This window comes from Pezoporus wallicus, unplaced genomic scaffold (genome assembly GCF_028554395.1).
Source record: "Pezoporus wallicus isolate ANWC-B61680 ecotype Strahan unplaced genomic scaffold, APGP_CSIRO_Pwel_v1 contig_227, whole genome shotgun sequence".
Taxonomy (NCBI): domain Eukaryota; kingdom Metazoa; phylum Chordata; class Aves; order Psittaciformes; family Psittacidae; genus Pezoporus; species Pezoporus wallicus.
In genome coordinates, this window is record NW_026635704.1 from 6,514,334 (window position 1) to 6,541,187 (window position 26,854).

The window sequence follows — 26,854 nt, forward strand, 5'->3', positions numbered from 1 at the left end:
TAGATGTGGCCATATATCCAAAAGTTGGATATAATATTTACTATGTAGCAAATAATTGATTAGAACGTATCACCAAGGCTTAAATACCTTTTAGTCAGTCATATACCGCCATTGAAATTTGAATGTACCTGACTGGACACGCGAGTACCAGGGCATCTGCACTGTGGCACGGCTCAGCACAACCTTTCCCCGCGTTAGCAGTCCCAGTGCCCGCAAACACACTTATTTACAGTTACATCTACAGCTCCCGCAAACCCCCTCCAGACTCACAGCCGTGCTGCCGGGCACCCCCCTCGGACGAGAACAGACCCACGGTCTTTTTGGGGGGATCCGCTCGTCACCTCTCTGCCTCCGGCTGCAGCTGCATCCCCGGGGACACACCGCGTCCCCCCCGCGGTGCTGCCGGCAGCCCCTGTCCCTTCGGGAGGCACGGCTCGGCCTGCCTCCCCCTCGGGATGTGCCGCAGCCCTGGCCCCCTCGGAGGCTGCGGAGACGCGCCGGGCGGTATTTTGAGGGCAGAAACAGGGGGATGTTTTTCTTTCTAACTGCTTCCCGCTTGTCTCGGGCAGCGCGGGTTGCAGAGGGACCCCGGGGACAGAGGCCCTGAGGGGTTTCTCCCGTAGGCACGTCCTTGCTAGCAGGAGGGGAAGGGCAGGCGTGCGGAGCCGGCTCTCTGCGGGGCCCTGCCGCCGCCGTAGTAGCAAGCGGCTCCAGTGGCGGTTGGGCTGGGGAGCACTGGGCTCCTCCTCCTCCCCTCCAGCAGCGCACAGCCGGGCGTGTGACTGACTGACTGACTGGTCTCCCCCCGTCTCCCTTTTTTTTTCTTCCCTGCTCCATGGGTACACACACCGAGATACGCACATGACAGTACTTCGGTGCAAGAGCCGGTGCATCGCCAGGAGGGCTGCGCTTCCACTCCGGGCACACACACACATGCACGCTGCTGCTGCTGCTGGAAGTCTTTCTACACGGGGATTAGCAGCCGCCTCTCGCTCTCTAGATTCCTCTGTCTCTTTCTCCTCCTTTCCTTTCCTGTCTTTTCTTCTCTCCCGCAAGCGCCTGACTGACGGACAGCGGGCATAAAAAGGTAAATGCTTGCGTGCTGTCTGCTGACAATGCCGGTGGGTGATGGTGTTTTGGCAGCGTGCTGCGCCGTACGCCCTCCGCTTGCCAGGCAGGCAGCCTGCCCTCCCGCCGCGTCGGCGGCTGCCGCTCCCCGCGGCTCCCGGGACTGCTCGTCCTCGGAGATCGGGTTCTACCGCGGGAGGTTTGGCTCTCTTCCCCCTCACTTCCCCTTGAGAGGCAGAGAGGTTCCCGTTATTGTGCTCCCAGCAGTTGCCACCGCGGGCTGCGAGCATGTGGGAGCGCTTGGCGAAGGTTTCGCGGGATGAAGGTTGCTATTAATTGCTCTGTGCGCGGAAGAGAGAGAGCGTTCCGCTTCGGCAGGGAACCTGTACAGTGTTAATCAGGGCTGGAGAGTGGCAACCGGAGGACTAGACGCCACCATAAACCCCCCAGCACAGACACAGACACACCGTTGTTTGCTGCATCATTGAAATGAGTAATTTCTAGCTGGCCTGGCATCGTGGGGGCTTTTATCTCCCCCTTCGCTGGTGTTTCAGCAGCCTCCGAGGACTGCGATCCTTCTTCTCCGCCCCGGGGGGCGCCCCGTCTCCGAGGAGCAGGCGAGCGAGCCCTGGGCCCTGCTCCGCGGCCGCCGGCTACCCGGACCGGAGTGAGGAGCGGATTCGCGTTCCGCAGCCTTATGCAGGCTCTGTAACTAGATGTCGCCTGTTGTTCAGGGCGAGTTCGTCCCGTGTCTCTCCTCGGCAGGACAAGAGAAGCGGGGTGAATGTTTGCCCCCTTCATCTCCCCTTCCAGCAAAGCCCGAGTGGCGCGGGGATCCCCGGGAACAGGGAGAAGGTACCGCACCGGGCAGCCTCGCCGAACGGGCCAAGTCCCGCGGGGCTCGCCCAGACCCCTGGCCCAGACTTTCCCCGGAGGCGCGGTGCCTGGGGAAGCGTTTCAGGCCAGCAGCGGATGAGAGGAAGGCGGCATTGCGGAGCCGGGCCCCGGGAGGACGGCTGAGCCTGCCCGGGGCCCAGAGCGGCACAGGTGCGGCCGTTTAGCGGCGAGGTGTCCCGGGGATCGCCTGGGCCAACGGGGGTTTAGGGCGCATCCCGGGAGGTGCAGGCCTCCCCTACCGCGCCGATGCGCAGCGTTTCCCGTGCAGGCGGCCGTGTGTGTGCGGGCGGCCGAGCGGCTGCTGGGTGCGGGGCCGCCGTCCCCACCGTCCCGTTCTCCCTTCCGCTGGGAAGCCGGGAATTTGGCTAGGTCCCTTAGGTAATTGCGACTTTCCTGCTTCTTTCTTGCTGCTGTTACTAAACCCGGCTCAGGATGCCAGCGATGAAGCTGTCACACCACGCTAGTTTCCAAAGGGGGTTGATGGTTTCATTTGATGTCGGAGAAAAATTATGGAGTAATCAATATTTAACAGGGAGCACTTGATTGATTTGGGGTAATCCCGTTTCATGTTGTTTTATACATCTGCCAGAGACATATGTAAATATACTGTTAATCCAGGAAGAAAAAAAAAAAAAAAACAAAAAAACCCACCCCCAAACCCAATCAAAAAACCAACCCCCCAAAAAAAAACAACCAACCAAAGAAAAATAGTAACAGAAGCAAAAAATGGTGAGATATGTAGTGGACAGTATATGAAATTCGTTACTTTTTAAACAAAAAGTAGTTGTTTAACTTATGTAGTCTACTTTCAAATAAAAGGTAGGTGTGCTGGTAGGCATAGTGTATGCTTAGCCGGTTGTGTTGGATTGTATTTCAATGTTAATACACCTTTTAAAAAGGCAACACTAGTTTCTGCTGGTATGTGGGTCCGGTGTGTACAGTTCATGTATTTCCCCTCAGTTAAAAGATGTTTCAAGTTTGGTCTGTGTTCACTGATCCAGAGGATCCAAAAGTCTAAAGGATATATACTTAAAGATAAATTTATCACTGATAATAATGATCACAGGAAAAATGGAAATTGTTAATGGCAACAGTGTAGTTCCTTGTCTTCTGTATAGCTTGTCTATCCGATACTGTGTATTTCAGAGTTTAAGATTAGATAGCATAAATTGCTGAAAGCCTATGGGAAAAAATTATGCTTGGGAGGAAATTACACTGTTTATTAGAGAGGTAATGAAATAGGTCTGAAATCAAGGATTTCAAAATAAAGCTTACAGTAGTGTTCAATTAGATGCATATACACGCTCCTAAATTAAAGTTTTCTTTTTCCTCTTTTTTTTTTTTTTCCACTCTGAATTTTTTTCATCAGAACTGTTAAATATGCTTGTTCAATTCAAGGCTTATTCTGGTCTATGTCTCATGGGATTAATGCTTGCAAGTGTATCAATATAATCTCTTTGCGTTAGATTTTGCAATGTCCATCCTGTAAAGGTGCTGCATCTCTGTACTGTAGAGCTTGGCTAGTGATGTTGCCTCCTGGAAATAGAAAAAGAACTGCATGAATAATTAATAAAATGGTGTAATAAATAAGGGCAATCCTGTACCAAGGAACAGTAGTATGCAGCCTCCATGCAGGGTTTTTTTCTGTTTTAATTTTCACTCCAGTCTTATACCATACAGGATCTCAAGTTCTCACCCAAATTGTAATTGGCAGGTGTAACACCCTCAGGCTGGCATTGCCGTTTTAAGAAGATGGAGCTCAAGGCACTTTAACACGAGATAGTTTATTCAGCCCTTAATCTCTGTAACCAAACTTAATTTTTACCGCCTCTGTTGTATTATCTCTTGAGATTTAATAAGGCTATTTTTGTCCGGAGCACATAATTAATACTTGTTCTCCTCTTATGCCAAATTTTACACTTGTGCACAAAGCTTATCCAAAGAAACCTGAAAAGGGGATCACCATGGTAACGAGAGGGAGAGGATTTTCTCCCTCACCATAGGTCAAGACTAGACGCCTACCCATTCCTTAACTTGTAGCAGCATTTGTTGGCACCTTCCTCTTGGTGGTAATTTTGTCTACTGGGGCGTGCTTTTACTGTTGTCGCATGCTTCCAGAAAGCTGCTATTGAGAATGAGGCTACACTGGATGAGCACAGCCTCTGCGTTTGTCCCCGCTAGCATCCTCCCTTCCGCCTGCATCGTATTTCAGCATTTCTGTACTTACCTGATTTGACTGTGGGATTTCAGGAGATAACTTGTTTTCCACATCAGACTTTTTATTTGAAGACCTCTCTTAGCTCTAACTGTGTGTAAGACCTGACAGAACCTTACTCCTTAATCCATTTCAGACAAGGGTGGTCACTCTTTTCTCTCCCTTTCTTTTATTTGTCTGCACTCTTTTTGGACAATTTCTGTATGGTTTCCCAGAGGTTCTGTAGCAGTAAAAGCTGTGTAGCTTTTCTTGCCAGGGAGCAGCACTTAATTTTTGGGGTCAGTATGTGATACCTAGATTAATGTTTGGAGATGTTAATGATAAAAAGGGTTGTTTTTTTTTTTTTGTCCTGGTTGTGTGATCACAAAGTAGTAACATAGAGCACTGTTCTCTGGGGTAATTGTTGGGTTGTTTGGCTTGGGTTTTTTTTTCCCCTTTCTTTGAAGGCCTGGACGGTATCTCTATCCAAGTTAAGTTGAAGTGAGCACATTTTATTCCAGATGATCCTGTAGTCAGAAACTTAAAACTTCCACTGAGGAATAGAACATATTCCCCTTTTCCTTTCTGTATTCATTTTTTGTAGCTAAGTTTTCATGAGAGTATAGCAAATAGCTTTTAAAATGTCTCCCTTAGGCTGCTGGTGCACCAGCTCTCTCTGGGCGTATTTCCAGTTCTTTTGCCTTTCCCTGTGACATAGCTTGGGATAATTTGAAAACATCTGCTAGAGCAACCATCTTAATATAAGACAGCAGTCATCATTTGTCACTGAGCAGTATGTCATTTGTGACTCTATAATTGGAAGACAGATGCTAATACTGACTTTGGCCTTCTTAACTTGTTGGCAGGTTGTCTATAGAAACATTTTGCAGTGCTTTGAAATCACACAGTGTATTTCTACCTTTCTGTATGTTCATAATCTGGCATACCAAGTGAGCTGGACTTTATGCATTTCTTCAGTGTCTTCTGCTAGATGAGAACCATTTTGAATAGTCACCTGTGAAGCTTTTCCTTTAACCTTTATATATAACAAATTTCTGGTCTCTTCCCACATGATGCCCTGTCCCTATATTGGTATTGTTTCAATCAATCTCCCTCATCTCAGTCGTTTCCCTCCCTTTGAAAATTTTGCCGTCACCTTTAACTAACAAGAGGTTCTTCATCTTCTGGTTTCTCATACCAAGGAAACTAGGGATTTAAGAAATGAAATTCTAACTGTGTGAAAGAAATGCACACTTCTGGATATCTAGGTCCAGGTTTCAGATCTCAGTGGCTGTGGTTCAGATGACAAAAGTGTGTGGCATCAACTCATAACCAAAGATCTCAGTTGCAGGTGATGTCTCATGTCTAGAAGGTGTTTTATTCAAGCTTTGCAGGATGCAGTAGTTTGAGTTGACTTGCAAGAGCTTACAGGTTTCAGCTTCTTAACAGCCTGATGCTGGATCCAGTCAAAGATTCTGTGAGTTTTTCTTCCTTTTGGTGAAAGGAGAGATGAAGGAATGAGGATCTTCCAACATTTTGTCCAAGAATGGTGCTTGAAATCCCATTTCATTTTCTGTGCATAAATCCCCATTGAAGGTAACTTGCGGGGCACGCTGGTAGAATGGTGGCTGAGTTACATTTTCAAATGAAAGGGAGCATTTTTTATTTTTTTTCAGCCAGCTTCCTGAGTGTGACTTCTGTTGCTACTTCTATGCTTGTACACACTTTCTTCCCATATGTCTGTTTAGTTTTGCAGACAAAACAGGATAATATATCTGTCTGACTGGAGATCAATAACAGGAAGAGACAGATTAGTATTCTTGCTCACCTTCACTGAGGTAGCTTCAGTTTTAGAAGTGTACATTCAACATGGAAAGTCAACATTGGGAATTAGTGTCTCACTACTGTCTTGTTTTGTTTTTTCATTAGAAAAAAAAGAAGAAAAATTAAAGAGAAATGGATATGAAACCCAGGCTTCTTAGTTTTTGGTAGTGGTCTAAACTGTATGTATTCATGCAAAACTAGACAACAGGCAGCATGCAGATGCTGTTGTGCAGCCAGAAATATTGAGAGTCAGTGTGCTGTATGGACACACAGTGTCTCACAGATACCCAGAATACCCGAGAATCTCCATCTTCTTTGCATCCTGCAGCTGACAGAATTTCAGAGTCCTTGTGGTATAACATGCAGATAGGGTGAGCTTCGTTCCATGGGTTGTAGGAGGATGCAGCTTCTGGTTTTGTGGTGCTGGAAATGCATTGGTGCAAATGTTTCACAGGTATTCACAAGGAGATTCCTTGTTCTCTTCAGTCTGTGTCTTCTGGCTATGTGTTCATAGGGCATAATGCTTAGGTATGTTTTTGGTCCTTTAAAGTTGTCAATAGCTCTGAATCTGGTTTACCTCCATGATGTTTTGGGGTTTTGTTTTTCTTTTTTTTTGTGACTGTCATGTGGGATGTCACTAAGCTCTATTATTGAATCCCATTTTGTGAGAACATATCATTGGAGATCATCTACCTAGCCATTTTATGCAGTTTTGTAAATGATGAATATCAAAACGTAGCTTTTTAGTGTCAAGGGGGTGACAAAGTAGAATAAGCATGGTGGAAATCACCACAATAAGGAATGAAGGAGGTAGAATTAGGAGAAATTTATTGTTATTTCGCACAAAAGAAGTATTGCAAGGATCATAATGTCAGAACAATATAACATAAAATTGAAAGTTGACTTTTTAATTGTGTTCATGGAAGAACTTTGCAACCTTAAAATGAAATATTTGGGGAGACTATTCAGATGATTTTCTGAGAAAGATAATCACAAATACATGGATTGTGTATGCCATCTAATAGCTACAGTGAAATAGAGGTAGCAATTACAGTATTAGTGGTGCTTTGGAAAGTATGTTACGTACCATCACTGTGTCAAATGAAAGGCTCTAGTGTAAGAGCTAAAGTGTTTATTTGGGAAGCACAGTAACTTTTAGTGAAAAAAAAGAATTTCTTAAAAAGCATAATACAGATATCTACATGAGAAAATAACCTTGAGAGGAATTATAAATTGAAGATGAAAACTTCTGTCTTACACATTTGGGTCTTCACCCTACCTTGGAAAAAGGGGCAATGCAGGACTTTTTCTAGAAAAAAAAAAAAAAGACCCCAAGATACTGATATTGCACTCAGGACAGGCTGCTAATTAGTGTTCAAACCACCTGTCCTTATCTCAGAGAAAAAGTATTTATGGTTTTAGTTCCTTGAAATATTACCAACTTATTAATGTCACAACTATGGGTACCTCTTCCACTTTGTTTTGGTTTAGGGTTTGTTTGGTTTGGGTTTCTTTTTGTTCATTAGTTCATAAAAGCTACTTCAGAGGTAATATTATTTGTAGAGCTGTTTCAATGCTCATGTAATGTCATTTATGGAATTGAAGTGGCATGGTATTTGAACAGCATTCATTTCACCCTGAGTAGAAGTCTGAGTTGATTTTTGTATATAAAATTTAAATTTTTCATTTTTTTTCAACTTGCAAATCTTATGTGGTGTTTCTTACTATACTGTGATGGTGTGTAGTCTGACTTCCAGAATACTTGTTTGATGTTTTATGTGTCTAGAGCATGATATAAATTGCCCACTGGGAATCTTCATGATGTATTTTGCAGAGAGAGTTGTAAAACAGAATTGTATATGAGTAGAAGTATTTATGCATGAAAAAGGATTGGTTGTTTGCTGTGTCATGATAATAATTTTTCAGTCAAGGTGCAAAACCAACAGCATGAAGTATGTGAGACTACTTGCATGTCACAGAAATTCTAATGAGCTCAATATGTGCTATTTATATGTATGGTTAAGTTCTTGCATACTGTTTTTCTTCAAGTAAAGTGTATTTTCAGAAAAATGGGTATCTTCAGAAATCAGGATCAGAACAGATATTAAAAAAAAAAAAAGAATAATAATTTGCACATTTCTAAAACCAGATTTTAATAATTAGCAGCAGTAGATTTAGACAAAGATCAGGAAATGCCATTCTCATTTTTATGAATTCATGCAGAAAAAGCCTTAAACAGTTATCAATGAAATCTTAAATACAGAGAGAGAAAAGCTAAACACAAGGAAGTTCTGCAGTATTAAAGTACTTTGGTCATTTACTAAGCAGATACTATGTAAGATACTTCTAAAATCAGTGCAGTGTGCTGCAAAATAATTAGTCACTCATGTTAAATTGCTTTCTGGAAGTTGTTTTTGACAGATCCAAATCAAAATACAAGAGTATGCTAAAGTTCTTGACCTGATCTTTTGCTCGTTGTGCTGCCTGGCATTTTGAACATGAACTGCATGAGCAGGTTGCCTGCCCTGTAAAAGCCATATGAGTTTTTTAATGTTGAGCACCAACTGGTCAGGGCCATACTGAAGTGGGGGTGTTTATAAGAAGAAATGTTGAAATGCAGTAGCAACACTTTTGCGTCTTACACTTTAATGCTCTTCTGAAGATAAAAATATTTTCTAAGAGATTACTCAAGGATCACAGTATTTCTACAGGGTCTATGAGAAATTAATCACATTGCATGGCTTTATTCTAAATTTCTGGTGCCTCCATGACAATACACAGCAGAACATGATGAGCGAAAGATGAAGGTGCCCGTTTCAGTTTATTTTGGAACTAAAAGGAAAAAATTTACATGCAATTAGAAGGAATTGGAGACTTCAGTTGTGTGTGTCCAATAATATTTTGTTTTTAAGCAGACTTTACAAATCTGCAGAAACTATATCTTTCTGCAGAAACTATAACTTTCCACTATAAAACTTGCCTGTAGTTTGCTTCCTGAAGTACTGTAGAACCCAGAGTAATTAGATCATTTTCACAAGGACTTACAGTCTGTCTAAGAGCAGAGAAACTAGTATGTAAGAAAGCCCATAGATGTAAATCTGATTAGTTAAAAGCTGCAGTGTTATTAATCCGCAATGATGTCATGCTGAAGTTCATCTTCATGTTTAAGATAGTGCATTATTTAGAACAAATCCTGCCAATGTTCTGTGTGCAGCTCCCCATGACCTCTGTGCCAGATATGTCCTTGATGCAGGAAACAGTGCTTGAACCTGAAGCTATTGCAGAAAAGCCCAGTGGTTTTTTATTTTTGCAAATTAAGAGATGCCAATTAATAAATTTGGTGTGGATTTTTACTTGGTTCAACTGTCATTTTTCTTAGTTTATTTGCTTTTATATAGAACTTAATTATTTGTGGCATATTTAATTATTTGATGAGTTTGCCAGATCTAGTTTATCCTCTCTGGCTTCCTTTGGTTTACGGGCTCTAGTCTATTATGCAGAGCCCTTGCAGATGATTTAGACACTGGTTTGAGCAGTTGCTGAACAAAGCACTGTCCTGATCTTGAGCGTTTGGGTTTGGTTTTGGTTTGGATTTTATTGCTTTGTATTAAAAAAGAACATAATGTTGGCTCCAGCATTGTGTGTACATGAGGGCCTTGTGTTATCATAGGATGTAAATTATTTCAATTTCAGATGTGTCTACTGGTTTTGCCTTAACATTCAGTCTAACTGAACACTGCTGCTGTACTCATCTTTCCTTCCATATCCACTTCCTGGTGGCTATTGCCCATGTTAGCAATATGCTTGATAAACATGGAGTACCCCTTCAGGTTTACGGATGCTTTGAATTTACATGTAAGTCAGGACCGATCTTTTGATAGGGATTTTTTTTTTTTTTCCTTAACAACAGGGAGAATAAAAGTAAGAAAGTGAGTTCCCTTTGAACTGGCTTATTCTTGATGCTAATCTCTCCCTACTTCTTGGTCTTGTAAAAGAGGCTGAAGAGAAGTTTAAGATTATCTGTTCAGGTACACAAGGCACTTTAAACAGCTTTTCTTGTCTTTATGGTGGAAGCAGTGAGGAACTTGAAGGAGAACCCTGAATTCTTTTCTAGAAGGTGTTGAAGGCAGCAAGCTCACACCTCAGGGCTGAAACTGCCACTTTAGTTATAGCCATCATGGCCTTGAGAACATGAATTTGTAGAGCTGCTATCTCAAATAAATAGTGGACTCCACCACCCCTAGGTCCTACCTACAGCACACACTGACTTAGCTGCATGCATGTGGTAGAACCGACTAGCCACAAGTCTGCTTCTCAGGAACAATTCACTCAGTGGGTGTAGTATTAGTTCTGCATAGTCAAGGTGACTGTCTGAATTTGTGGATACCAGTAGCACAGTTACACTTCACTCATTTTTTTTTTTTTTTTATTATAATAAACACCCTTTACTGATGGTAAAGGAAACTTATTTTTGAACAATTTGATCTAGGTAGATGTGTGCTCTCACAGATTGTAAATAGTCAATATGTTTAGTATACCATGAAGTATGGCTGAATAAATAAATAGATGACTTCAATAGAGCTGTACTGTAAATTATAATATGATAAAGCTTTTTTCCACTACTAGTGGAGCTCAGTAATTTATTACTACAATTTGGTATTATGTGTATGATTCATTCTGTTTTAGTGGATACGAACAAATTACTTTCCATTTGTGTAGCTGGTTATTACTCAAAGCTGAATGCATACTTTGTATGATACTGAGATACTTGAAATTTTTCAAAATAAGATTTATTTATTTATATGTATTTTTTTTTGGGGGGGGGGGAGTGAATAGTTCAGCACATACTATTTAAACAATTATCAGCCAACATTTAATTTAGCCATCAAGAGAACAGTTCTTGATCCAATTGAATTTCACTGGGAAGTTATCCTGGAGCCAAAGTGGTCCACCTGATATGATGTACTGAAACTTGCATGTAACCTAAATGATCAGGCACTTTCCAGGTTATTTACCTGTAATACGATTTTTTTTTTTCTAAGGTAAGCTGCCTGCTGTGTGTTTTGTGGAAGAAAAGTAAAGCTACAGTATCAGAAAGAAAATGTTTAAATACATTGATCATTATGTGTGCAACACATCTTATCTGTTTAAAGCTAAATAAAGAAAAAAAAATCATTTTGCTTCCCCCTTAGAATTTGCAGATTAGTCATGGATTGTTGCCCACAGTTTTATGGAACCTAATTGTGTAGTCCTTTCTTAATAGATTCCATTATTATCTTTATAATATAACAGCTAAAGTAAGTACATTAATTCAGTGGAGACTCTCTAGAGCTAAGTTTGTGTATGTGCTGGAAAATTAAGCGTGACAAATGTAGTATTAATGGTTGTTTTATTAAGCATTTTTTTAGAGTTTACATGGAGATTTTTTCAAGAAGTAAGATTAAATTAGTTGGATCTATTGTGAGGTCAAATACTTTTTGAAAGTAGGACAAAATTAGTCATGTTTTGTATAATAACTACTTTTAACTAATTCTGCTTGTGTCTAATAAATAAATGTGAAATTAAACCAAAAGTATGCTAAAGAAAATACTCTGGGAAAAAAATCTCAAACCCATATATTTTATCAAAATAGACCAGATCCCATTCCCTTCTGCACACCAACTGGATAGCATTAACAGGAAGCAGAAATGTATTTGCAGTATAGTTTATCTTGATAGATGCAAAATGCAAGAGACTGGCTTTGTGATTGGTGTGTTTACAATGAGGTAAATGGGTTAGAAAGCAGGAATGGATTTGACTTAATTCTTAGTTTCAAGTATGTGTAAATGCAAATACATAAAGCCAAATGAAAACCTGGTTTTGTTATGTAATTAGCATTTTTCAGCTTCTAGTATTTAAAGAGTTCTAAATTGTACCTCACCCTGGACTTTTCTGTTAGAAAAAGAAGATTAAAATTTTATCATTTGGATAATGGAATATATGGCAACTGGAGGGGGTGGATAAAACCTCACAATCAAAGAAAACACCCAAACCAAGAAAAAAAAACCCTAAGGTCACCAGTTACAACAGTTTCCATAGCTAATTAAGGAATGAATTTGAAGACCTTAAGGTTTAGGGCATATGGTGTTGTCTCAGCATAGTCTTTAGATAAAGCAAGAGCAGAATGTGTGGACTTACAGAGTGAATATCACAAGTGGCAAATCATTTGTGTGGTACTGGCCACAGTACTAAATGTGTTCATTGCATCCTCCTCAGTGACTAATGCAATATTGCCATCCTTCTTGTGGTAAAAACATGGTCACTGTTTATTTGGTAGGATGTTGTTGTCAAGGTAGTGAATTTGAAATAAGTCTGTGTTTAGACTCAAGAAGAAAGGAGTTTATACAAAAATTACTGTTTTCAACAGCAGAAAATCGCATCAAACTGAAGTACTACAGATAGTTTCTGAGTTTTCTTTGTCAGCTTAGTTAGAAGTGAACACATAGTTTAAATGACTTTTATAACATAAAGTAATGAAAATGAATTACCAAGGACAAATTTTAAACAATTTAAAATTATGCTTTTAGAGTTTTAGAGTTTTATTTATGACATCAGTTCCAAATGAATTTCCTGTTTCAGAGGTGATAAACAATCCTTTCCTACACTGTAAGACTACATCTGATAATATAAGTGAAAATAACACAGTAATTTGTAATGGTAACATAAGAAAATTACAGTGCCAAACGAATCATAACACTCTTTATATTGCCTAAAGAATTATCTGATAGATGAAGTCAACAGAGCTTAAAATATGCTCATAGTTCTAAATTACAACTAATTCTCCACTATATTTTTTCAACAGTCTGAATTTCAATTTGTTTATGTTAACTTTGCCAAGTATCCCATAAGGTCAAACAGTATTATAGTTACTTTTAATGATAGGATGATTATCTTTTGTGCCTGTCAGAGTTCAGGGAGTGTCTGGATGATGTTCTTACTCATATGATTTAGTCTTTGGTAATCCTGGAAGGAGCAAGGAGTTGAACTTGATGATCCCTATGGGTCCCTTCCAACTTGAGATATTATAATTCAATGATTTTATATTCTGTACCCTTTGAAATAAATAGCAAAAGTCATTGTGACTTAAATAGCTCCAGATTTCAAGATCTTCAGCAACACGTATGTAAAGAAGCATGTCCATAAGCCAGCATAGCCTGGTGAAGCCTCTAACATGTACACATACATTTTTGATTGATATGACATGAGACGTTTAAGAATGTCTGATGGCTTAGCATAGCTAGGATAATCCATAGGAGGCTGATCTGATACTCACTGAAATCTGTGGCTCACACTGTGAGTGTAATAGTTATCATTGCCTTAAGCAGTCATTGGATTGTGTCAGTATATAAGCACAAAGATCACATCTCTCTCTGGGGTTTTTTTGTGTTTTTTTTTTTAAAGGAGGCCTGCTGGGGCACTTAAAAATAGCATTCCCAAAATGCTTTTATTTTCTCTGTGAATTCTTTGAAAGGCAGACTTTATACTGCTACCTGGTCTCATTTGTATTTGGTTAATATCTGTGGGTTTCTTGACATTGTGTATGCACAAAAATGACACTCTCGAAGGGACCAAAAAAGTTATACAGGTTCAGAAGGGTGTGTGTGCCTGTGGATAACTGAAATCCCAGTTCATGCTTGACTTTGTACATTCTAGACAGATACTGCAGGTTTCTTTCAAAGAAAAGCTTAATCCCCACTCAGTAAACCTGCACACAGACTATGTATTATCTTTGCCTCATATTAGATGTATGTTTAGTACTTGACAGAGGTTGAAGTAGTACATGAGTACATAAGTTGACTGCAATTTTACTCAAAGAGAACGGAAACTGGCTGTTAAGCTAAATACTGGAAGATTAAGACACTATTTCTCCCACTAAGGATTTATAGTCGTTAAGACTATCAAATTCATTTGTGTGTCAATTGCAGTTCCAGGGGTGAAAAGTCAGACTGTCTTTCAAGACAAGTTTTTCTAATTAGAGTAATGAGTGATTGATTAATATTCCATTAGTAATATATGATAATTGTACACTGATGGGCTGTCACTTTCACCACATACAGAATAAGATCACAGATAATATTTTTATGTTGTTATGCCTTTGTCAGCTTTTGTTCCTGTCAACAGACAGCTTTATGCAGATGCATGCTGTAATATTTCACAAACACATTTTGTCCATAAGCCCGTTAAATGGTGCTACATGTCTGCTTTGTGGGTCAGTGCCTCTCTCTTGTTTTGTTTAACATTTCATCAGGGTTTTACACTTTGACATTCCCTAGGTTGCAATTGCTGGCAGTAACTTTATTATTTAGGAAGTATAATGTGTGGGGAAAATCCAGATTTGTTGATGGTGAATAAATACAAATCAGGAAATACAGTACCTTAGAATCATAGAATCGTTAGGGTTGGAAAGGACCTTAAGATCATCTAGTTCCAACCCCCTGCTATGGGCAGGGACACCCTACGCTAAATCATATCGCCTCATCCAACCTGGTCTTGAACACTGCCAGGGATGGAGCATTCACAACCTCCCTGGGCAACCCATTCCAGTGCCTCACCACCCTAACAGGAAAGAATTTCCTTCTTATATCCAACCTAAACTTCCCCTGTTTAAGTTTTAACCCGTTACCCCTTGTCCTGTTACTACAGTCTCTAATGAAGAGTCCCTCTCCAGCATCCCTATAGGCCGCCTTCAGATACTGGAAGGCTGCTATGAGGTCTCCACGCAGCCTTCTCTTCTCCAGGCTGAACAGCTCCAACTTTCTCAGCCTGTCTTCATACAGGAGGTGCTCCTGTCCCCTGATCATCCTCGTGGCCCTTCTCTGGACTTGTTCCAACAGTTCCATGTCCTTTTTATGTTGAGGACACCAGAACTGCACACAATACTCCAGGTGAGGTCTCACAAGAGCAGAGTAGAGGGGCAGGATTACCTCCTCCAACCTGCTGGTCACGCTCCTTTTGATGCAGCCCAGGATATGGTTGGCTTTCTGGGCTGCGAGAGCACACTGAAGCCGGCTCATGTTCATTTTCTCATCTACCAGCACCCCCAAGTCCTTCTCTGCAGGGCTGCTCTGAATCTCTTCTCTGCCCAACCTGTAGCTGTGCCTGGGATTGCTCCAACCCAGGTGTAGGACCTTGCACTTGGCATGGTTAAACTTCATGAGGTTGGCATCAGCCCACCTCACAAGTGTGTCAAGGTCCCTCTGGATGGCATTCCTTCCCTGCAGGGTATCAACCAAACCACAGAGCTTGGTGTCATCGGCAAACTTGCTGAGGGCGCACTCAATCCCACTGTCCATGTGTCCTGGGTTCAGCAGTAGCAGTCATGTTTCTCCTCCTTGGTAGCTGGTGCAGTGCAGTGTTTTGACTTTCGGCTCGGGAACAGAGCTGATAGAGATGTTTTGGTTTGGCCAAGGACTTTGTGAGCCTCATGCTCTGCCAGGGAGGAGGGGAAGCCAGGAGGAAGCAGAGACAGGACACCTGACCCAAACTGACCAAAGAGCTATTCCATACCACAGCACGTCATGCCCAGGATGTAACTGGGAGTTAGCCGGAAGGGCTGGGAGACTGCAGGGTTGGAGGAGGTATCGGTCGGAGCTTGGTCGGGCTTGGGGGGCGAGTTATCGGTCAGTGGGTGGTGAGGTGTTGTATTCTGTTCCCTTGTTATTTCCTTTATCATTATTATCATTGGTGGTAGCAGTAGTGATTTGTGTTATACCTTAGTTACTAAACTGTTCTTATCTCAACCCGTGGGAGTTGCATTCTTTTGATTCTCCTCTCCGTCCCTCCGAGAGCAGGGGGAGGGCAAGAAAGGGGGGGAAGTGAGCGAACGAATTACCTGACTGGGTTTAAACCACGACACCATGTCAGTGACAAAGATGTTAAACAAGACCGGTCCCATCACCGATCCCTGAGGGACACCACTCATTACTGGTCTCCAGCCGGACATTGAGCCATTGACCACAACTCTTTGCGTGGACCTTCATAGAACTACAGTGAAAAATGTGCATCTTTTGACTTCTGGAAGTTAAAAATATTTCCTTGGAATAATAGGTATTGTAGAGATCTGCACAATTAACACTCAGAATCCCTGAGGTAATATATCTCCCTGAGAGCTGTTGTTGCATTCAGCTTAGTTTCACGGTTTGAGAGCTTACAGTGTTTTCCAGTGAACGTCATGGTCTTCACCTTCTAAAGCAGTTCTGGAACTTGCTGTTGACTTTGAACATCCTGGTACATAAGGCATATGAAAAGGGATGGGGGAAAAAAATTGTAAGGATTGCATGCATAGCAGAATGGTAGAACAGCAGCCAGGGACTGCCTGGATGCACATTTGACCAGACCTTCCATTTTTTTTCCTTGCACTGTTTTCTGTTCACACTAGCCCAGAAGACAACTTTCTTTGCATTGTAACCTTTACATATGGCAGAAACCATTTGTCAGAATCAGAATGAAGTTTAACTCGCAGTTGGAGAAAGGAAGCATAATTGATGCTGGCATACATGTTTATGTGGGCCATGTGTTAATTACCTGTGATTGCAAAAGAAAAGAGATGTGTGCCAGTTGTGGGTGTGTATGCTACAGTGTATATAGGAACGATTTCAGTATTTGCATATTAATTAATTCTACACTGATTTTTTTTCCCACCTGACACTTTTAATCTTGGAACATTTTTATGGTATTAAATACCATGCTTTTAAACAAAACACAGTTCCTTTTCTGTTTGATAGTATCATATATGTATACCAGGAAGTTATGAACTGTAGCACTAAAGCTATCTGCCTCTTGGCATAGCAAAGGGACAAGTAGCTGTAGAGGACTATTACCCTTTGTGTCCAGCTGTAAATCTGAGAGAAGAGCTTTGCAATTAGCTTTTGTAAATACTAGCTGACAGCAGAGGAGGATTTTGAGACTTCAGTTTTCTGGGCTCCACTCCAAGTTCTGGAATGAAATATACTTCAGTGACTGTGTATCTCCCTGCCCCTGTCTCATCTGTCTCCCCTAGCCTGACTACTTTGCCTCCTCATCTTGACTCATGTTCCTTCTGTGTGCACCACGCTTCTTTCTCCCCTTTTCCTGTGTTACAGTGAGCACCACCTCAGCCTTCTCTTCCATGCTTTCCATAAAATATGGATGGAGGATAGAAGGTACTAGAAACAGTGTTTGTCTCATTTTAAGTATTCATGCCTTTGTGCCCCACTGAACATTAATAAGCAATGACAGAAAGGCTCGTGCTTACCTGCAGGTTGAGGTGTGTTCAGTGGCTGGTGCTGGGGGAGTGTGTTCTGTGGGACTTAGGTACAGAGTGGAGTTTTCTCACAGCTTCTTATGTGCTCTGAGTGAGATGAAATGGCAGTTTGCTAAGGCCATTTCCTGATGACTTTCATGGCTTTCAAGCCAGAATAACCCTGTTGCACTATTTTTAAGAAGGGGAAGAGGTAGCTTTTCAATGAAATAGTTTAAGGAGTTTAACTTAAGCAGAAGTGTTTGTTTTGTTGTTTTTGGGGGTTGGTTTTTTTTTTTTAGTTGATATGATCAGAAGTATCTCAGATGCTCTTGTCACAAAGTTTAAGAACTCTGAACAATTTGGGCATTTTCACTGTTTGTAACTCAGATTATTTAATGTCTTTTATGTGAACAAAGTTAGTTGAATCATTAAATCACATCTAAGATATAGGTTGTCTGTGGCAGTAGCTGGGACTGAAGAAATGAGGGCGGTTGCCATTTAAGGTGGACTTGCTGTTGGTAGGAGAGATTGTTGTACCAGGAACCCTTTGGCAGGATATCATGGATGATGATAAGACACAGTGCCATGCAGTGTCTGCTACTCATGTGGACCTGCTTTCAAAGCCATTCTGCAGAGTCCGTAATTCAGGAGTGGATGGTGCTAACTAGAGCAAACCTTGAATCCAGAGATACTGCTGAAAAAGTGCTTTGATGGGTATGGTAAGAGAAGGAACTGGGCCAGGAAGAGCAAAAGTTTTCAGGTTATTGTTAATGAGAGCTACCAGGATTTTTGATACAAAAACATCCTATGGCAGTGAGTCAAGAAATGAGATCATAACACAAAAGTAATTAATTAGGATTGGTTTTGAGAAAGGATTACATAGTTGTTTTGGAAAGGGCTCTTACAAAGATGAAGATGGCCTGAGAAATCAACTGATGTGCTCAGTTGCATTTCCCAATAAATATAGCTGACAACAGAGATGTTGCTTTAGACATGATAGGTACAATGTATACTCCATGAGATACCAGAAGACTGTACTAGGTATTTACACACTGTTAAGAGTAAATTGACCTGTGATGGAAAGCATTTGTAATTCAAGAGAGGGTTCCATGGACGAATTCTCTCTTTAAAAGATGAAAGAGCTGAACCCTGAATCCCCTCTTGAATTACAAATGCTTCTCTCTTTAAAAGAGAGAACAAATGTTACTAAATACTGCCATTTCTTGGTGGAACCGGTTAGGAAAGACTGCAATAATGCCCAAAACTGTAAAGAAGCAATTGCTTTCAGGTTGTGATACATGCTGGACTTGAATATGATGAATATATTCATCATGGAGTGATATTGCAGCTTCTACATTTTCTTTTTTGGTGCAAGATAATATTTTTGTTTTAATTCCTTCTGAAACACTAGTAATATTTAAACAGTGCTATCTTAAGATTGTTGCAGTAGCTTCATCTCCTGATATATCTCCTAAATTTTCCAGTTTAAAATACCTTTTATATTATAGTTAATTTTCAGAATTTTTGTCCTAATAAATACGTACTTGCAATCTGCTTGAAAATCGGTTTTAAAGAATTTGAAGTCCTCTTTTTTCTTTAATCATCATTAGTAGTTGGACAGGAGCATTCATTAACTCGATTTGGTCGATTGTTGCTCCCTAATGCAATGAAATCAAATATGATATAGCATCAGCTTCTTTATACAGGGTGGGTAATGATATTCAGAGATTGTTTTCACCTGAAGAGAACATAATTTTTTTTACTGTTTTAGCTTCTACTTTCCCATTGGAATTCTTTGTAAAATAATTATGTAAGGTAGTCACGTTTTAGAGACCTCTTGATAGAGAGTACAGTTAATTCTGTTGCTAATAATAAGCTATCTTTTCCTTCCCATCTGCACTATAAAAATGTAATTAATCTTCAGTATCACACCCATACTTCTTAAATTGTGTTCACAATTAAAATACTGTTGTAATGGTGACACCAAACAGTGTTTGTATTTTAGTAACTAAGATAATACTAATGCTATCCGTATGATATTTCCCATGTTCTCAGTTGACTATAGCTCTGGAACTTTGTGTGTTGTGGGGGGGAAACTATTTGTGCTTACAGATATTTTTAATGCTTATCTCTTTATTCTTCATTAGTGCTGCATCTTAAAGACAACAGCTTCAGAAAGAATGCTCCTGCTCGGTTTATAATTCAGGAAGTACGGCTGTCCCTCAGAGACAAGATTAAATTAGGTCTTCTTGTTTAGGCTTTACTTGCATTTCTGTTTTCTGTGGTGCAGGAGAGGATATGGGTATTTTGCTTCTGCGGCAGACAACCCATTAAATGCACCTGATATGATTGAAATAGATGTTCCAAAGAAGAACTAGTTCCTGTCCAGTTAATTAGAGCTTTTTAATGTGTCATTTACTGAAGTGTCTTGCTGCAGCTTCTTGTTTTCTGCAGAGCTCAGAGGTTACCTCTTAATTTGTCTGGTTTTATTAACTGTGGGCGTGGTACATTGCAACAGAGGGAAATCAGTACTCTTTGTTTTCCTTGATGTTAAAAATGTCGCATTACTAACTTCATATTTAAAGAGTATTATCTGGCTATGAACAGATTTTATAGAGGATTAAACTACATTCTTGCTGAGAATAAATGGATTTTAAGCTTTAGCAATTAACATAAAACTAATGCAATTTGACAGACCATAACATGGGTTTCAAACAGACCCAAATCAAGTACCTCTGTGATCATTTTGGTGATTCCTTTGATGGCATTAAAACTATTGTTCTTTGATAATCATAACTTGTTAAAGATCATAAACAAGTTAACACTGATCATTTTATATCACAATAAACTTCAAATATTTAATATTCCTGTGTCTCTTGTGTAGAATCATAGAATAGTTAGGGTTGGAAAAGACCTTAAGATAGTTACTGGAGACTTCTGCAAAAATACTGGGTGAAAGTTCCTGTATTTTAAACAATGGAATTTATGACCTATTTTCATATCCTTTTAAGAGAGATGATAAGATGGGACAAATGTTTTTGGAACTAGTGTAGGAAAGTAGTTTATTAGTTTATCATTGCAGTAGCTGTATAATGCTAAGGCTTGAGGAAAAATCAGTATATGAAAACTTCAGAGATTTGCTGAAATTCAGTGGTTCCCAACTTGTCTGCCATTTTCAGTGATTATATCTTGAACATTCAGGAATGCTTCAATAAGAATAATGGCTTGGAGTTCACATCTGTTATGTGCAGAATCACACCAAGAAAATATGTTGGTTTTTTTTTTTCTACAAATGTATGTTATCAAACATCTGAGACTACTTTGTCTTACAGGAAGCGTTTGACTGTTGGAAATAATTTTTGGTTTGTTGATGTAGTTTACATCTGATGACTTTTTAGGCCCAATAACATAGATACGTTTTGTCAGCTGTGACCTAGATTAAAGCACATCAGAACCTTGTCACTGTCATTATGGACCACTGTGGCCGGAGAATGCTTCCTTGGGAGCATTGTATCTGGTAGCCAGGAGCTCCTGTTTCTCACTCTGAGTATGAAGATTTTGATCTCTTACACTCCTGAGGCATAATCCTGCAAGGTTTCTCCTCAGGGTTGGCAAAAGGAGCTTAGTTTATCTTGTGAATTACTGAATGAAATGTCAGAATGGGAGCTAGCCTCAGATACACTCATTTGGGAAAGGAGAGCTGGCCTCAGACTGCATACGGATACACAGATAGGTAATGATTTTAAAATAAGGACAACAGTATGTGACTTGAAGTCCACATGCAATAAGTAAGTCAGTGCCTTTTATCTGGTTTTAGTGACCCTCTAAATTCACTCCTCATTAGACCATCTGAAATTTTAAAGTGAACAAAATGAAGCATGCAAATTTTGTATATTTGTAAAACTTTATGTTGCAAATTTGCATATGTGTATAAAATAAAAGTTTTGAAATCTGCGTACAGATTGATATATATTGTCTCAATATCTGCATACCTGTGTTTGAATATTTTGGGATAATGTTGGTTCATGAACTCATTTGAGTTTTCGTGCAGCTCCGTATATTTATGTGGTAGTGCTCAGGGATAACATAACTAATGAGTTGCAGGAAGTAAGAAAGGAGGCCAAATTCTTTCTTTGATACTTTGCAGTTCTGTAAATTTTATCTATTTTTAGTTAATACTCATGTCATTGCAGCACAACCACTGAAGACTGATGGTGCCTTCTTGCAGAAAACTATTATTCCGCTTGCCCTTTATTATCACTACCTTGTGAAGTTTAAGTGGGTAAAAAACCAAAATCCAACAAATTATGTGATAAATTTGCTTTTATATACTGGGATGAAAGACAGAATTGTGTTTTACATAGTTATTGCGCATGATGATTTTATTGTCAAACTACACTCCCTTACTTAGGGCTTCTTTAGGCTAGTGCTTAGAATATATTTTATCTTGCTCACAGCCTTGCTGTCCACAGTAGAATACACTGTGCAGATGTTTTTACATATGTAAATGACCGTTTTTAGGATAGTCATGGGCTCTCCATGAAGGCTAGCAACACAGTCCTCTGAATGTTTTCTTCCTCTCTGCTACTCAGGTGTCCTACAGGTAAGAGATACAAGGAAAGTTGTGGAGCTGTTTGATTAGTATCCTAGGTTGTGAGTGACCTTCCTGCAAGCTAGGACTTCGAGGTGCAAAACCCCATTTACTTGCCTGTATCACTTCAGTAGGAGACAATTTTCTGTCAGAGAAAACCGCAGAGAATTTTTGTCTGATCAGGGTTCCTGAAGATATAACTAAGTTCACCTAAGTTTCACCTGTATTTTATGCTATTACGTCTATGTTGCTTATGAAATGCTAGGTGGTGTCTTCTTAGGGGACACATTTTGATAAATTCTGTGGATAGCAGTAGCCTGCAGTAGTATTGTAAAGACAAGTTCATCGTAAGTTTGGCAAAGTTTGGGTTCCTCCATCATGTAACTAGCAGAATTTGGCTTCCTATGGTTTTGAGCTGAAGAAACTGCTCCCCAAAGGTCTTTATGAGCTACTGAACCAGGAATCTCTGCTGCCTTTTGGGTAGTAACTACTGACTTCATGCATTAAGAGAGACATAAATCAAAATGTATATTGACTTGAGAAGTTTGTTGGCTGAAGAATAATCTACTTCAATATTTATTTAAAGCAAAGGTAGAACATATTGTGCAGTAAAATATGGAGGCAAAATTCTGAATGTAAAGGTCCCTCACCACCACCACATGTGCTAAAAGCTTCATTTTCTGCAAGTCTGGATCTGAATCTGGGCGTTGCAAACATAAATTTTCATAAACCATACCACAGAGCTAACTCCCTGGAAGCTCTGAATTTCTCATAGGTAGATTCTGAATTTGGGGACAGCTATTTCACTATTCACTATTTCACTAATTCAGTGAAGTTTTTTCTTTCAGCTATCCACCTACAAATGTATCTTAAAAGAAAGTGCAAATGGAGCTGTATTTGATGCATATCCTATTGTAACAGATGGTCCTAAATTTATTTCCTGATTCCCTGCTTAGGTTTGTTGCTCACCCTCTTTTATTTAATTTTTCTTTTCTGAATAACTTCAAGATATTATGTATATTTATGTTTTAAGTTAATGGTTCTCTTTGAGGAGGAAGGTGCAAGTTTTGTGTTTGATTTTTTGTTTCATTTATTTGTTTTATAGATCTGTGCTCTTATGTTCCCTATATTTAGTGAATATTTTCATACAGTGCTTTAACAAGTAGTGATAGAGAACTTATATTCCTTGTAAGGGAAACAGTGCGCCCTTGAAAAGTTATTTTAGTAATAATTTCTTTCCTGGAGGAGGAAAGAATATGACAATTTATAAGGTGTATGGTCTCCTCTTTATCCTTGTGGTTAATTCTAATTAAGAGATGTTTCTTACATGTATTGTATGGTTCAGTAGTAATTAGCATTTTATTCACACATCCTTCAAGATATTAATATTCTATGGATGCACTACTGTACCATATAAAACCAATTCAAGGTCTTGTATCTGTGCTTATTCTGAAGGTGCTAAAAAGATACCAAGAAACAGTTGTGACACGGATAAATGGAGTTGGGAGGTCAAGTGTGCCCTCCTTAGTTAAGGTGAAAAAAAACATTTTATAGGATGCTGGGGTGCATTTCTGATTGATTTTTTTTTTTTTTTTTTATTACTAGAGTTTATTGCGTCCGTAACTACTTTGAATTGTCTGAGCCATGGCACCAGCTAATAACAAATTCTGCTGGATATTACACCTGTAGCCTTTTGCATAGCTAAATTTTCTTTTTGCCCATGGCAGTAATATGCAGTATCTTCATTAAACATACTGACAGCTCCTTAAAGAGAAAATGATTAATTAATCATGCTTTAGACTTGGAAAAAAGGGGTAGCACAGGTAAAAAAAATGCTGTTAGATCAAAATCCTTTGGGGAAGGATGATAAAAGAGACTGCATTGGTTGGTGAAGAGAGACCTAACTGGATACTCTAGAGACAGGTTTCAGTGTGGATAGAGATTCCTGTAGTGTTATGAACCAAGATAAAACTCACTTGCAGAAATTCAGAGGTGGAGATTGGGGAGCAAATATTGTTATCAGTGTGACAGCCTCAAATGCTTTGCTCTGTAGTTGGCAAATTGTGATTACTAGAGAAATTAATTTTATTTAAAAGAAAAGAGTTGTAAAAACCGCCTTTAATTGAGTGTTCATAAGCTGATTCATTTTGACTTAAATAGAAGCATAGGTGAAAGTGTATCAGTAATATGTTTCAGGTCTTCAATTTCAAAATAGAAAATTTAGAATAACTGGAAAAAACACATAAGGAGGTTCCTGGACAGATGAATTTAGGATTTGTTACATGGCATGGAAAAAGTTATCTGAAACTAGTGGTACACGAAAAACCTGTAAGAGGTGAATAAACTGGGTAAAATGATCACTCTGCAAAATAAATTAGAATTAGGGAGTCTGTTCCATTCCTTCTCAGCTAATCAGGGAGGAAAACCATTAAAAGATAGAATGAAAACTGCTAAAAGCAAGGGTTAGGCAGATATCATAGGAGATGTTTTAATCAACATCTCTTCAAAAAAAACAAGGAAATTAGAAATACTGAGGGAGGACTAAATAGGAATTTTGTAATAGAGATTTGGGTGTGGAGTGTATGTGAGGATTGAAACGCATATTAACATTGTTACTTTTATCAGTAAGGATGGTACAGCTGACTCCGAGAGCAAAGGTGTGGGATAGCTAGGTGAGGTTAAAAGGCAAGGACAAAAATGTTAGTGACTAAGATGTATGAACGTGTCTATTAGATGGAGTGATGTCTTTCACGAGTTATGGAATGGCTGCTGCTATTTTCCCCTTTATTTAAATAATATGAGCAACTGCAAGACTTATATTTTGACTTAACAGTCTGTAAATATGTAGATAAAAATATTGCTAGAGAGAACAATTAGAAATGTGAATAAATAAAAAATTGCATGGAATTTTATATGGACTTGATAGAAGTAGCTGTTGTCAGACAAACTCTACCTTAAAAAAATAACCAGTAAAGTGTTTAATTCAAGAAAACATGGCAGATATAAGCAAAATGAACTTAAATAAAGCACGTTATGGTGCCACATGAGAAATTATTTATTGAAACATGCATATTGAGGAACTGTGAGATGGACAAGATATTGGGCAAGGGAGAGACTACTGACTATGGTGAAAGGGGTAGCACTGGCTAAGGGGAAATGTACACTCCTCAAATATAAATTTCCAGACTTGCTGTGTTTTAATATTTCATTGTTGACCATGGCATAAAGTGTAGGAGTATGCTAAGGAGTGAGTCAATGTTTTAGCGATATCTACAGTTCAGAGAAGGACTGGATTGGCAGAAATGGGAAGGAGTTTAGCTTTACAAAGTGCAAGGGATCAGTGTCCAAGCATTCAATACCTCAGGGGCTAATTCTGACAAGTTCTATGTATAGCTGTGAAATCATTGTTTGAGTAAGAAATCTGGATAAGTAGCTGAGTGTAGAATGACTGTGAAGGCTCATAAGGGTGGTTCAAATTTAGATGAAGGCTGCTTGTAAACACAAAACACGCAAAGACAGACATTTCCTTAGATATAGGCCAAGTATCATGTTTGCCTGAGAAGCCAGCATACAGAGGTAGTGGATGCTGCTGTGCCTGCACTGAAGGCTGGCCGTTACCACAGCTCTTGCCCTGTGTGCAACCAAGTTACTGGTCCCGAAGCTGCCTATTCTCAGAACAGCAGTCTGGGAGGCACAGTCGGTGACGCTGGGATGCACTCTCAGGCTGACAAGTAGATGCTGCAGAAAGGAGGGGGGGGGGATGTTTTAGGGGGAAGGTAGGCTTTATGCCCACGGGGGCAGGGATGAGGGAGGTGGGTAGGTTTCAGTACTGCTTCTGAAGATGAACTTTCTGCCACCTCTCTGTCCCCAAGCTTCACTTTTTGTGCTTGGTTTTTCTGTCTTCCTAGGGAAATACCTAGATTGCCACTGGTAAAGTCTCCCTCAGTGATTGCCAAACCTTGCATCTTTCCTGTAGTCTTGCTCATCATCTTCACTCCCCTGAAAACCCATAATCCCTTTTATCCTTTCCACTAGCGCAGGTGAAATCTCCGTGATTCCCACCACTACCTCATGGCTGCGAAGCTGAGATTTTACCTAAATGGTGAGGATGCTTTCTTTGACATGGAAGAGGGAAAAGCAAAAATTTTATTGCAAAATATTAGTGATTATATTTTTTCTGAAATGCTGTGTAAAACTCTGATCACCTATAGGAGAAAGAAGATTTACATTTGGAGAAAGGCCATATGAAAGGTTGAGAGAGTATTTTGTATGGCTGAAAAAGTTGAACTGTTTTTAAGGCTGGAGGGTGACAGAATTGCTTTCTATATTTGTGTAAGGGACTGAACTGAGCACCAGGGAGGGAACAACTATTTAAGTCAAAGGATAGTGTTGGTATATATGTGGATGACCCATCCATGGAGAGTTATAGGCTGGAAACAGGGTAAAGTGTTACTTCCAGTATTGGGAGGTTTTAGAGCAATGGTCAAGGAATGGTTTTCAGATGAAATTTCCTGCGTGTATCTAAGGGCTTAAATGATGTGGTTATGTGTGATAATGAGGGAGAAAGCTCTGTGAGCCTGGAGGCCTCTTCCAATCTAATAAAAACCTTTTGTATTACATTCATATAACAGATATTAATGATTTTGTAGAGTTAGTCTCAAGAGCATCCTTAAGAGTGGAATTTATTTCCTTTTTTTGTATAACAGAGCTTTTTCAGAAGCCTTATGGTGATTCCCAGGTTTTCTTTACTTTCTGAATTACCCTTCTGCAGTTTTTCAGAGTTCACTCACGTACCATTGTGGTTAACCTAAGAAAATGGATCTTCCACATGTCTGTGATGAAGTACATTGTCAAATATTGACATGCTTGAATTGTCATAACAGGGGAAGAAGTGAAAAAAGGCAATGCTGTAGAAGAAAGACAGCAAATTGAGTGAAGGAAGAATGACCGAAAGATTACTGAGATAGAGACATCTGATCTGTTTCAGAGAAAGAGGTGAACTTTTAGTGGTTATGTGGAC

General features: G+C 39.8%; 1 protein-coding gene across 3 annotated transcripts in view; it reads left to right on the top strand.

The window, feature by feature from the left end:
• The first annotated feature begins 950 nt into the window (after positions 1-950).
• Positions 951-26,854, top strand: part of DLGAP1 (DLG associated protein 1) — a 405,562-nt gene continuing 379,658 nt past the window's right edge. For 2 of the 3 annotated variants that reach the window (XM_057397548.1, XM_057397549.1), the window contains exon 1: positions 952-1,087. The gene's annotated coding sequence lies outside the window, so the exon portion shown is untranslated. Of the gene's footprint in view, positions 1,088-26,854 lie in introns of all 3 variants that reach the window. The other variant, XM_057397547.1, reaches the window with a different exon arrangement.